At 41.3% G+C, this 13,133-nt stretch overlaps 1 protein-coding gene across 2 annotated transcripts in view; it reads left to right on the top strand.

The window, feature by feature from the left end:
- Positions 1-528: 528 nt before the first annotated feature.
- gatad2b (GATA zinc finger domain containing 2B) overlaps positions 529-13,133 on the top strand; it is a 74,522-nt gene continuing 61,917 nt past the window's right edge. The window contains exon 1 of one of the 2 annotated variants that reach the window (XM_028598249.1): positions 529-809. The gene's annotated coding sequence lies outside the window, so the exon portion shown is untranslated. The remainder of the gene's footprint in view (positions 810-13,133) is intronic. The other variant, XM_028598250.1, reaches the window with a different exon arrangement.

Genomic DNA, 13,133 nt, shown 5'->3' on the forward strand with positions numbered 1-13,133 from the left:
CACTGGAAGTGACACGACGCTGCAGGCTCAAGACTTTTCTTTGTCAGAACATTGGGACTGTGCGGCGCACTGAGAGCTGATGGACTCCAGCCGTAGCCTGTACGAGACAGACAGTAGCTAGTCTACCCACGGCTGCTTTACAGCGCACATAATCAGCCATCTGCACTGCTGTCACAGCTCTGTTTGCCCTGTCTTGGGTCTTTGTCATGCACATGCGTGCACAGAAACCCACTAGGAACTAGGTATTACAGGAAGGAAGGTTTAAAAATGTAGGCTATGTAGCAACCATATGCTTCTCTTAATTCCTGACTCCAATCAAGGAAACCGGTTTACTCCACGTAAAATAATTCATGTAGAAATCATATAACGACCCGGTTACTTTAATGACGAACACATTGATTCTTAAATTCTGTAGCCCCATTGGAGTTAACATGGCTCTCCATCCAGACACAGACAACATTACTACCAACCAATCAGGTCTCTCTCTGTCGCCACCGCGGAAATAAACGACTAATCAGCTCTCTGAGTGCTTCCAGCGATAAGGGCCGGAGAACCAATCCGCTGGCTGTCTGGATCTGCTGGGGGAACGAACGGCCATTCAGCTGTCTGTCTGGGCTTCACGGAGTGACTGGCCGACCAATGAGCTGTCTGTCTGGCTGCACCGAGGGGGTGAGCGTCTGCCTAGGCCCAATCAGCGGTTCAGTGCTGCCTGCCGGTGCCGGGGACTGGTGGTAAGGAGCCGCTGCAGCGCGTCAGGACCGGACCGTGAACCCGGAGACGGTACACACTGAGGCGGAAAGGAGACACAGGTGAGTCCGAGGATGTGCGCGAGGCCTGGCTCCGGCGGGACATGTTTTGAAATGGCAGCGGCGGGATTCATGTGGCGGCAGCACGGCGGGTTGTTGTGTCGTTTTGCTCCCGGTGGATATCTGCTGATAGACAATAGAGCGGCTCGGCTTGGCTATTTATTGATGCAGGCTGACATGTTGGCGACCAGTAGCCGTCGCCTCCAACTGTTCATTTACATTTAATGGTGTAGAGTCGCTGCAGAAACATGTTTGGCTATCTAAATCCGAGCCTGCTGTTTGTGTTTGGATAATAACCGAACTGTTAACGGAGATATTGGGCTAACATTGTGATGGAAGCCTCCAATCCGTTTCATTGTTTGATCCAGAGTCTCTAGGGGTTAACAGACTGGAGAAAGAGCCAGGGTCCTCCAAATACTTGTTTACGCTCATTTAAAGAGCACCGGGATAAGATGAGACGGTAGATCGGTTTTATTGAAGCAAAACTGTATGAGGTGGCGGATAAAAATGCGCTATGAGGAGGCCGGGGTCGCTGATGGCTCTCAGCAATTAGGTAGAAAAATTTGAAATGCATCAGCCATTTACGTAAAGACTCAACTGGCTCCATATGCACCTAAATGGCTGCCTGGCGCCTGACAGCATAACCAACATTTTACTGTAAGGGCAAGGCTTTATTCAGGCCAAGCGGCTGGTTGTTTCCTGAGCGGTGGGTTAACGGAGGTAGATGTCTAGATGACGTTAGAGACCAAACGGGAATCAATATTTAATGTGTGCTGCTTATTATTCTGCAGTATAAGGACCTCATTTTGTGTGTTGTTGATTAGAATTGGTCTTTCCTCAGTTGCTGCACCGCTCCTCAAGATTTACATGAGTCACATGCAGATGGATCCACATATGACTGCTATCACTGTCTTTGTGATTGGAGGGCATATAGTCCCTAACTAAATTGGAATAGCCTGTACAGTCTTTAAGATGGAGAGTGGTTCTATCAGGTGAAGAGATGAGGTGTGTATGATGAAATGATGTTCCAAGACAAATGCAGGAATGGTTCATTTTAAGTTCTTTGGATACTAAAATCTTTGGCAATAAAAAGTTTTCGTCACAGGAAAACTCTGTTGAAATGAAAAATCGACAGACGGCAGGAAGTTGGTTGTCATTGTTTCGTCACTTCTTGCCATGAATACCTCCATCCCTTTCACTTTCCTCAGTGTATCGCTTTCAACTGTTTGTTTCTAGTCCTGTCTTCTCTAGGCAAACCATTCTTTGTATAGCACATTTCCACAACAAAGCAATTCCGAGTGCCTTATATAGGAAACTCTGAATTTAGGACGTTGTGCTCACTTTACAAATCTCCATCTGAGCGTGGAAGGAAAGTAGCCCCACAGCCTTTGGTTCTGAGATAAAAGTTGGCAGACCTTGATACACTCAGCCCTCCACTCACATAGTGATAGTGGGTCTGTATGAATGAAAGGTCCCTGCTGTTGAAGCGTGTGAATGAACTGTAGTATTCTCAATGATGGAGTCCTTCCTCTTCCTATTTCCAGCTCAGAGTCCCATGGCAGCCCCAGTAGCATACAGATGAAAACTGCCATTCTGTTATGACAGACCTTTACAGTACCTCTAGAGTGTTGTAGCGTAGTTTTTGATGAATATGCAATCAGTGCAATTAGGGTTCCATGTTTTTAATCACAATTTTAGCAGGTCCTTATTAAAACAATGACAATTATGAAATGGCTTGTGAAGGGGTTTTAAACTGTTTGTGCTCCTTTTTTAATATAATGTAGAGCTACCATATCACCAGACCCAAATGGAATCTGCAGATTTATTTTTTTACAGTTTTTAGTGGTGGTCCAAAATAAGTCTGTGTCTACTATTATTTTGCTCGCGGTGGAAATATGTTAACAGTTTTATTTTTTTCATTTGTGTGAGATCTGCGGAAGATTCTGCATAATTTTGTGGCCGCAGTTTCCATGTGGCCCTGCACATCAACGATGTTGATAATGGGGATAATGAAAGATCAGCTAATGTTCATTTTAAAATATAAACACATACCATAAACAAACTTTTTTTTTTTAATAAGAAATCCTTAAAAAAAAAAGTTATTAAAGAATATATACTCGAGACACTTTTTCTAAACAAAATATTCTTTGCAGTCAAACTGCAAAAATGTTCAGTGAAATCAGCTGATGTAGTTTTGACTGTTGGACTTTCAAGGACTTAATGTAGCTTAACATGAAATATTTATGACTAAACGAACAACAATGGCAGGTAAAGTTCAGAGACAGGAAATGTACAAACAGCTGTTGAGAGTGATGGCGACTGCTACTTCGAATGAAAAGTCTGTAGACCCAAACATCCCATTATGAATGATGTGATGCAATGGCAATTTTTATGACCTGTGACACACTGGTTTTTCACTCTTGACCATGTTTGTCACAGCAAATCCTGGAAACAGCTTAGCGTTCAGGTCAAACAATGTCTAATGTTGGACACATATAGCTGGTCTCAGGCTCGCCTCCCAACCAGATGGAAAACACTTTTTCACACACAGAGAAAAGTGGTAGAATGTGTTGAATGATTGACTGTGTACATGGTTCCACAGCTATAGTTGGTGTGTTTTTTTACAGGAAATAGCTTGTGATGGAGAGTCAGTATCACGGACCCAGCCCCATATATATTATACAGAGGTGTATACCAGGCATGAAGTTGTTTCTGCATTCAATTTCACAATTAAATAATGGAGCAAAGATGCATCTTTTGTCTACTCTAGCCTATTGTAAATTTGCACATTTTATGACCAAAACATCCCAAAAAATGCATTTGTAAAATTTGTGTTTTTCCTAAGGAAAAACAAACAAAATGGCCGGAGTGAACATCACCTTAAAGGGTAACTACCATTTTTTTCCCACCTGGACCCTATGTTCCTATGTTTTAGTGTCCAAGTGACTGATGGGAACAACAATCTTTGACATCGGTCCAGTATTAAGAGAGATCGCTGCAGTCGGCAGCGGAGAAACAAGCTACAATGTAAGTTAATAGGACAATTGTCCAGCTTGTATTTACCTTCACAAAAGTGGTCGTTTTGCCACTGACAGACTCAGATTAATATTCTAAGTGTCTGACAACATTATGGAAAGGATTCCTTAGAGGTAGAGCTTTAACACCTCTCTGAGACCTTTCTGTTTAACTACAAGCTCTCTTTTTCCATTCTTCACACAACTTCTCTTCTGTCACTTTTCATTTGAGGAGGGACTGGAAGGTGTGCTGCTGTCCTCATATGCAGACTGATCTCATGAATTAGCGTATGTATGTCATGCCAATTTATATTCCGTTTTTGCGTGTTATCAAGACGCATAATCGCATTTTTGCGTGTATATCAAAGCAAATCGGCCGCCATTGACCTACATTGCGAGTCAGTTTCCCCCGTAGCGAGTAGTATAAAGGAACGGGGGGAATGAGTAAGTAGGTAGGTTTGGGTTAACCTGACTCCACCAGATGGATTGCTTCGCATTTGCTCGGCATATCCATCTGGGAACTTTCCGTTGGAGAACTTTTGGGAAGGGGCGGAATACTGGTTATTTGATTGGATGAACCATCTGTCTATCACCTATGTTGGTGATCAACCAATCAGATCCACGAAGCGTATGAAAATACAACCACAAGCCCGCCCCTGCTGCTGCAGGCAAAGCATAGCTCGTTAGCTCAGCATGCAAGCAACATGTCGGTAAAGGAGATTTACCGTTTGTGTAACGAGAATTTAGGAATAAAAGGAACCATTTCAGGTTCCCGGACCATATTCCAAAAGAAGGATGCAAGAGAAAAAAAGCATTAGCATGCGGCTAACAGAATTAGGACTACCGCTGTCTGAAAATACTGGTTAGCTGATTGGATAAACCATCTGTCTATCACCACCTAACCCTCCTCAAAACCAACGCTGATTGGCCCGGTCGTTTGGCTAACGGCTCCAAATTTTCTCTGCCTCAAGATGCCAGACTGATCTGGGAGAGGAGAACCGGAGCTCGCCAGATCAGGACGGTCTCACAAGGCTAGGTTTGGGTGGCGGATGGGTAAAACACAGGACTATCACCCGGGAGAGCCGGGTTTGCGTCCCGCGTGCAGTGATTTTTCAGCCTTTTTTTTATTTTTATTTTTTTATTTTTTGTTTTAATAAGCCTTACCCAATGTTTCTTTCCTAAACCCAACCATTTATTGTGTTCCTAAGCGTGTTTTGTCACTGTTTTGTTACTAAAGCCTTTCCCTGTGTTCTTTTCCTAAACCCAACCATTTTTTTACAGGCGTGTGACGTTGTTCTCGCGATAGTACGTCGCGTTCTTGCGATAACACGCAACGTGGCGAGGCCACGTGGTGGGTATGTTTACATCAGCTGTATACAGCGTAGGCATACACGTGGATAGCTGAAAATGCGTACAATAACACCATTTTGCTGTTATGAAAGTGGCGTGTATATTTACGCAAAGTCATGATGCCATGTTGTCATATGATTGGTGGTGTTTTGAGAGAGATTTGGGAGGCAGTGGGTCGGATGCAGCCAGGTGGAGGTTGTCAGTACCCGATCCGTTCCAACTGTACAATCCGTTCTGCGCATGCGCAAGATGTTCGCGCATGCGCTGTGGTACGATGATTTACGACACTACCCGATCTGTTCCCACACTAGCCTCCCCCGGGAAGCTAACGTTAGTTTAGCTAATAGCTCATTCATGTTTGTTTAGCTAATAGCTAATTCGGGCGGACCGCTAGGTGATTATAGCAGTCTGCCGCTAGCCTCCACTGGGAAGCTAACATTACTTTAGCTAACAGTTCATTTGGCTAACCGCTAGCTGATTGTAGCGGTCTGCCATCCGTCAGCCTCCACAGTTAAGCTAACGTTAGTTTAGCTAACAGCTAATTCGGCTAACCGCTAGCTGAGACAGCATGCAAACTTTTAAAAGACCCTCAAAATAAAACTTCAAAACAAACGTTAACATATATAACAGCTGTTACGTCAGTTCTGCTTTACTTGTGCTCATTTAAAATACAATCACTCAATACTTGTCTTTATTGTTACTGTAAAGTCTTAATTTTGCTGTAGCCTGCTTTTCCCATTATGTTTGACTTAACGTTATTTTAGACTGAATCTAGCTGTCCGTTCTGCCTGCACGATCCGTTCTGCGCATGCGTTATTTGTCGGCTAGCAGTTAGCCGAATTAGCTGTTAGCTAAACTAACGTTAGCTTGGGTGGAGGCTAGCGTGGAACAGATCGGGCAGGTCGTAAAACGGTATTATCATCTGCGCATGCGTGAACATCTTGCGCATGCGCAGAACGGATTGTGCAGGTGGAACGGATCGGGTACTGACAGAGGTTATAACGGAAGTTATTTAGAAAACATTTTAGACATGTCAAGGTCACCAGTGTCTTTGTGCAGTTAATGCTTGTTTTATTTAAACATTGAAAGGCCAGAGTGAGTTTCACTGTGTCGAGGCCATGCCACTGCTGCCTTCCCTCAGTCTTTGTAAACTCCCATTGAGGATTGTCATCATCAATCAATATTGTGTATTTTGTTTAAAAAAGAACAATCATTGATAACTTTTGTAATATGGTTTTGGTAACGTCATGTTATTGTTCTTAAATTATGCAACATAGCTAACTTGCCAAAATGTTTTGAAGAGAAGACATGCTGGTTAGAAAAATATATAAAATATTTGATTCAAACAACAACCATCTGGTTACAAGTGTGATTCCTTTTTGTGTTTATATATTGTAGTAATCAGCCATGTTTACTGGGCTACATTGAGCTTTCATTTTGACATGATCTAGAATTTCCGACAGTGTTTGAACGCAGCACTGGGGAAGCTGACTTTGCAGTTAGTTAATGTTAGAGAGTAATTTTTAGTGCCCCTCCAACTCACTCCCAGCCTCTAGGACACTACTTTGCCAGGAGGAGAGCGTATAGCAGCAAACAGCAGTTGCTGCAGCTGCAACTTGCGTACCCAGCCAGATCGGACCGCGACGTACGCTAATATTACTAGCTAGCTCCCGGCAAAGGAGGATAGCGGCCAGCCGCTCTGGTCTGGCTGGGTTTAAGTTGCTGCAGCGGCTACTGAAGGTCCACCGCATGTGTGGACTCTTTGTGGCGGTTGTTGGCAGTCGTTTCTTGACATTAGGGAACACCATTTCTTATCAACGTTAGTGTTGCACCTAATGTTAGCGTCAACTTACAAAGAACTGACTTGTGACTTTGATTGGCACAAACAATATTACTGGCCCAAACAGGCCAGAGACTCGCCAATCAACTTGCCGGACATACTGGTTTACTGGCCCTGGGCCATCGGGCCATTGCTTATGTCGAACCCTGGTCACATGAACTATATTTAGTATGTTTCAAGCATTCACAACTGTTACATTTCTCAAATTTTGACCAATAAATTAGACGTTGTTTCGGTGGCTGCGGTCCAAAAATAGAACCTGAATAAGCACACATGAATTTCAATCCCAACACTTGCCAAGCATACAAATTCAAGCTTCATATTGCCAAGATCTCACTGGCTGGTTTTGTTTGTGAATTTTGTTGATTGTTTCTTAAAAATAAATGGTAGCAAATAAAAATGCAAAACACTAAATGAAAGAAGTATTTACAATTGAAATGCACATGAATATCAAAATAACTGTAATTGCAAAATTCCATCTGTACCCTCATAAAATGGCATTTAAAATAATTTAAAATCAGTAGTGTGGAGCAATGTGATTGTCATGAACTTTGATGCCCTACTTATTCATGTTGAGTGGGTACTATGTGCGGGTAATGGGACATAACCTTTATCTCTTATCAACCCCATCATCTGGTCTGAAAACTGTGTAGTACTTTTTGAGCTGTTGTAAATTATCCAGGGTTTCCAAGTTGCCCCCCGCCAGGCCTAAGCCTGTATTAGAATTTGTTTTTTAAAACTACAGTTTTTTACGGCTCGGTTGGTAACTTAGTTATATTTTCAAATGTCCCGTTAGCGTTGAGCACTGACTTAATGTCGTGCCATATGGAATCTGTCATATAGCTTTTTTTAATTCTCAATTTTGTGGCTCCGTACAAGATGCTGTTATCACAGAAACTAACTATTGGGCTGTACATTAATGTCTGTAACTGGCCCCAGCTGGGCCCTCGTCAAAAGCACTTGCCACCAGGCTAAATAACTTTTCTTTTCTGGGGGAAGCCCTGTAATCTACAGTCCTTTTGAGACCAAACCCTCTTATCAACTGAACACATTTGACTCTATCTTCTGGCCAGGTAACATCATTTCACAGTGTGAAATGATATGTCCCATCCTTCATACAGCATCAGGAGTCCTTTCGTCGTTGCCCTTGGTTCCTTGCACTGGTCAAATCAGTTGAAGTCAGTGAGGGTTCCCTGTAGAGATGGTGGCATAGCCTACAATTTATATCACGGTATAATTTAAAGCACAGACGGTAATGGTATATAATATCAAAGTATATTCATTTTTCTTAAAATTTCAATAAAAATCCGAAGGGGTAAAACTATTACTGTAGGCTACTCTGAACTGTATTACTAGAGCATATTTCACATAGTACAGAGTAGGGCTGGACCCAAATATTGTTCGTTGGGCAGGTAGACCTATTAGGTTTTTATTTTATTATATTATTATTATTTTATTTTGATATTGATTGTTGGTTTTTCTTCTAAACTGTAGAATAACAGAATCCTTAAATAAATACCTTTTTAATTGACCCAAAAGATGCATGTTACCATTTTAGCTCGCTGTAATAAAGACTTTATTGCTTTATGCTGTCATTTACTGTCGCGTTTCTCTTTTCTCCTAACACAAACACCATCACACAGTGCGCAACAGAGACGACTTGGCAATCCACTAACTTGTTACTCTCCCTACCAATGTTAATTGCTCTGTTTCAACAATGTTGGGCTGAAAAAACATGCACGCAGGCCGAAATTCATTGTGGTGGTTGTGGTCAGAGCTAAGTTATGAGCCCAAGTCTGCTAGCCCGAAACACTGCAGCACTATCCCGTCTATCTCCTCTCCATTGGAGAAATGTCTGGCTGAGTCAAGTTATAACCGAGCAGTCTGATGGTTATGGTTATACTGTAGCAGCCCGGGTGTCTTTTTCAGGTGATTTCATGATATCATATAAAAAATTTTACACATCAAAATGGAACATGATACTGTGGCTGGCTACGAGCTCTATGACGCCAAGTGGCAGTTGCTATAGTTGTTTAAGTCGCTACAGACCTCCGTCACAGCTCAGTTGTATCAAAAGCAGTTAATAGATGTGTTAAGCTGCTACAGAGCTCTGAGACGCCGGCTACGGTGCTCCGCATGGTGTATCATCGTTCAGTTTACCCGAGAATAAGTGACTTTCAGCAGGGTACAGAGCACCGCAAGCTGCTGGTCGTTTCGGCGGACATTATGGTTAAGTTAAGGCCACAAAATATGAGCGTTATGCGGCGACAAAAGTGAAGTTTAGGCACCAAAACGACTAAGTTTTGGAAAAGATCTCTGGCTTGAAAGTCCTGTGTTTTAACGCCCAACCATCCACCCTGACCTCCTGCTAGGGCTGCTCGATTATGGAAAAAATAATAATCACGATTATTTTTGGTCAATATTGAAATCACCATTATTTAACACGATTACTCATTAACATTTGGATATAATGGATAGTGTCCAGGGTATAATCTGTTAGTGTCCTTTATCTCACAGAAAGAGTCTTTGGATCAGAATAAAATCTGTTTTATTACTGTTACAGATATCACACATAACGTTAAACAGCTAATGAACAGTTCAACAGACATAACACAATGTGCATCTCACATCACATGTTCACTCACTATGACCACTACTACTGTCATTACTAAACATTGTGCCAAAATATCAACAATAATGTCGCCGTCAGTGGGCTTATTTGCTAACTAACCTTAGGAAAAATCCAGCACATAGACGGTACCTTAGAGTAACGTTACGTGAAACAGGTTATTTAACTTCCCTGCTCATTTACATACAGTTTAACAACAAAACTAAATGCTGACTGGAACATTACTATGTTTTTTCATGTTGTTTTTGAGCAGTAGGCCTATGCACCCCCACTAAGCTGGAAAAAGTTTTTAACGGTAAGTGAATACAACGTCTATAGACAGTATACTACAGCGGGGGGCAAAGGCAGAGGGACCGCAGGGTTAGCTAACGTTAGCTGTTCCCAGACAACTGAGTTGGTTTTGCCTTTTTTTGCTCACCAAACGCTGCTGCCATCTTTACTCGCGCTGAGTTTTTAAATTCCAGCGGATGATATGCACACGGCTTGCCTCCCTGACTGGCTTCGGGAGGGGAGGATGTGTGCATGCGGATGTGCGCATGGGCGTGTGTTTCAGAACACAAGACAAAATAAGAGTGTTCCTGCAAAGCAGAACATGGCAAAATAATCGTTTTTTCTTGATTATACTATTTTGGTGATCGTTGGGAGCCAAAATCGAAATTGCAATCTAAATTCAATTAATTGCACAGCCCTACCTCCTGCCTATGAAGCCAGCCGGGTCTTATACAGCAGCAGTCAATGTGGTGCATACAGCATAAAATATATGTGATATAAAGTGATATGGCTAAAATCTTTCATCCCAATATATTGTAGGTCAGGGGTCAGCAACCATAGGCACCCATAGCTCAACCAATGGCACAATAGGAAGTACGTAAGAGGTTTTTGGAAATGTTCCAGTCTGCATGTCAAATGACGTCTTTGACAGCCATTGGCAGGAGCGCAGCCTGTTATTTACGGTAGTTTGATTCACTTTTTCCCCATTCCCTCACTTTTTGCGCAGAACCCGCCTTACTCTGCCTCTGATTGGCTAGTACTCGTTGCCTTATTCAGAGAAAAATCACTCAATAGATGATGGCAGGCTTAATGCTGATACAACACACTGATTACCAAGAACATTTTAAAATAGCACTTCATATTAGGGCTGGGCAATATATTGATATATCGACATCGATATATGAGACTAGATATCCTCTTAAATTTGGACATAAGTGTTGTGTTTTCCTGGTTTTAAAGGCTGCTTTACAGTAAAGCAATGTCTGAACTTACCAGACTGTTCTAGCTCTTCAATTATTTGCATTTAGCCAGTTAGTTGTTGTTATATCCACATTACTGATGATGATTTATCAAAAATCTCATTGTGTCAATAGTCAATCGTGCAATATCGACATCGATGTATTTGGTAAAAAAATATTGTGATATTTTCTCCATATTGCCCAGCTTTAATTCATATTAAAAAGGTTGCCGACCCCTGCTGTAGGTCATTTTTGATATTTCATATCTCTAACGATATATATTACGAAACAACATGATTTCTGGTAAGTCAATTAATAGTCTATATGAAATAAGCACATGGTAAAGCCTATTTTTGTATACTCCTGTGTGAATTAGGTACTTACGATATACAGTATGTCGTCATAACGGCCAGCCCTATGCGGGAATGTATGGAATTTAATATCATTTTTTTATAAAACTGGGAAATAGTCATGTTTTGATGTGTAACCAATCTGAAGACCTGCTGTGTCACAGTAAAGTTGGATTATCTTAAAAAAAGAGCTCAGAAGAGTCTACGCATCACTTAGTTTTTGAGGAGATAGAAATCTGCATAATCAACTCTTAATTAGAAAACCCCATTTTGGAGTGGGTGTGGGTAATACCTTAACTTGGCACTAATTGATGTGTGTGATTTTAATGAATGCATAACGCAGGGAGTGGCGTGTGCTTACTGTAGTCAAATAAAAGGGAAGTGGGGACAAAAAAAAATGGCCCAGCAGTAAGTGGTAGTGCAGCTGTGACTAATTCAGCCAGTGAATAGGCAGTGTGCAGATCATTGCTGCAATGCTGTGCTGCATTTAGCCAGGTGCTGCACAAGGTCACCCCAGTCAACTTGTCTGAATGCAATCGTCCCAATGCTCACTGTACACTACTTTACATTACTATTTTAATTTGATCCTGACAAAACGTGCACAATCAGTTTTTATGAAAGGTGTTCATACGTTTGTAATTAGTAAGATGGGATACTGAAGAAACACCTGTTAGACAATGTCAGTGTTTCCCATAGATTTTTACCCAAAACAAGTTCATTGCTATTTTAATGTAGGTCGCTACCATGATTGACAGATTGGTGTGTAGCCATGCTCTAAAAGCATCCCCTGCTATATTGTCCATTTTTTCTTTTTATAAATGGGACCGTAATTTACAAAATGAACATTATGTTTAGGGTTGGATATTGTTTTTATTCTTTTTTTCTCGATACAGGTGCTAAAACGATACTTTTAAAATGGTGCCGATACCTAAATGGTGCCTGAACCGATACTTTAAAAAGTGGACAAAATGACAGTCAGTAACATTAAAGAACAGCTTGTTTTTTGTCATAAAGCCATATGGTCAAATTGAAATTATTTATGGGAAATGTAATAACAAGAACTTATAACAATAACTTATTTCACCAGTCAATTGCTGTTAAACAACAAAAAGGAGAACCACTAGATGGCAGAATAGTACTCTACAATAACATTGAATGCACTATGACCTTACAAGGTGCAATTGAACGCACCATTAAGTCCTGTCGGTGTTGTTTCTCCGATGACATCAGTGGCCATGGAGCAGCTAGTCTGCTTGGTCTTTAGCTGCAGACTGTAGCACGTCCCAGGGTTGGAATCCTTTCCAGTGAAATCCAGCTACATGTTGGACCGTTTTTAGCTTTCAACATTTTAACCGTGTTTAAGCCAGCTAGCTAACAGCATGCTAACGCAGTATTCATTTTCCCGCCCAGTTAATTGAGAAGAAAGTATCAATTGAGAAGTGAACTTTAAAATGTAAGTATAATTCTTTTTTTAACGGTGCCTTTTGTGTGTTTCATTTATTCAATAATATTATGTGGGAAATCATTTGCTTTCAGTTTTTTTAATTCAACAAGCACGTTGTATTTGAGCAGTATACTAAAAGCAAAATATATAATATTTTAATGTTTATTTATCACAAATAATTATGTTATCATGATATTCAACGTTTTTGCATATTTCCCCTTGTATAGTGCAGCCCTAGGTTGCAGGTAGGTGAAATAATACATCATTAATGTGGGAAATATCAATTTAATTCTCTAAAATGTGAACACAGGGAGCTGAGCTTCCTGCAGTGACATTACTGCATGCATATAAACCTTTACAATTACAGCAGCCTCTCTAATAACTGAAGTCAATTGTTAAAGAAAACACTCCCATATGGGGGGGCCTCTAGCTCCCCCAGTAAGAGCGTTCGCCCCATGTTGGCTGAGTCCT

Source organism: Perca flavescens, chromosome 14, assembly GCF_004354835.1.
Source record: "Perca flavescens isolate YP-PL-M2 chromosome 14, PFLA_1.0, whole genome shotgun sequence".
NCBI classification, from domain to species: Eukaryota; Metazoa; Chordata; class Actinopteri; order Perciformes; family Percidae; genus Perca; species Perca flavescens.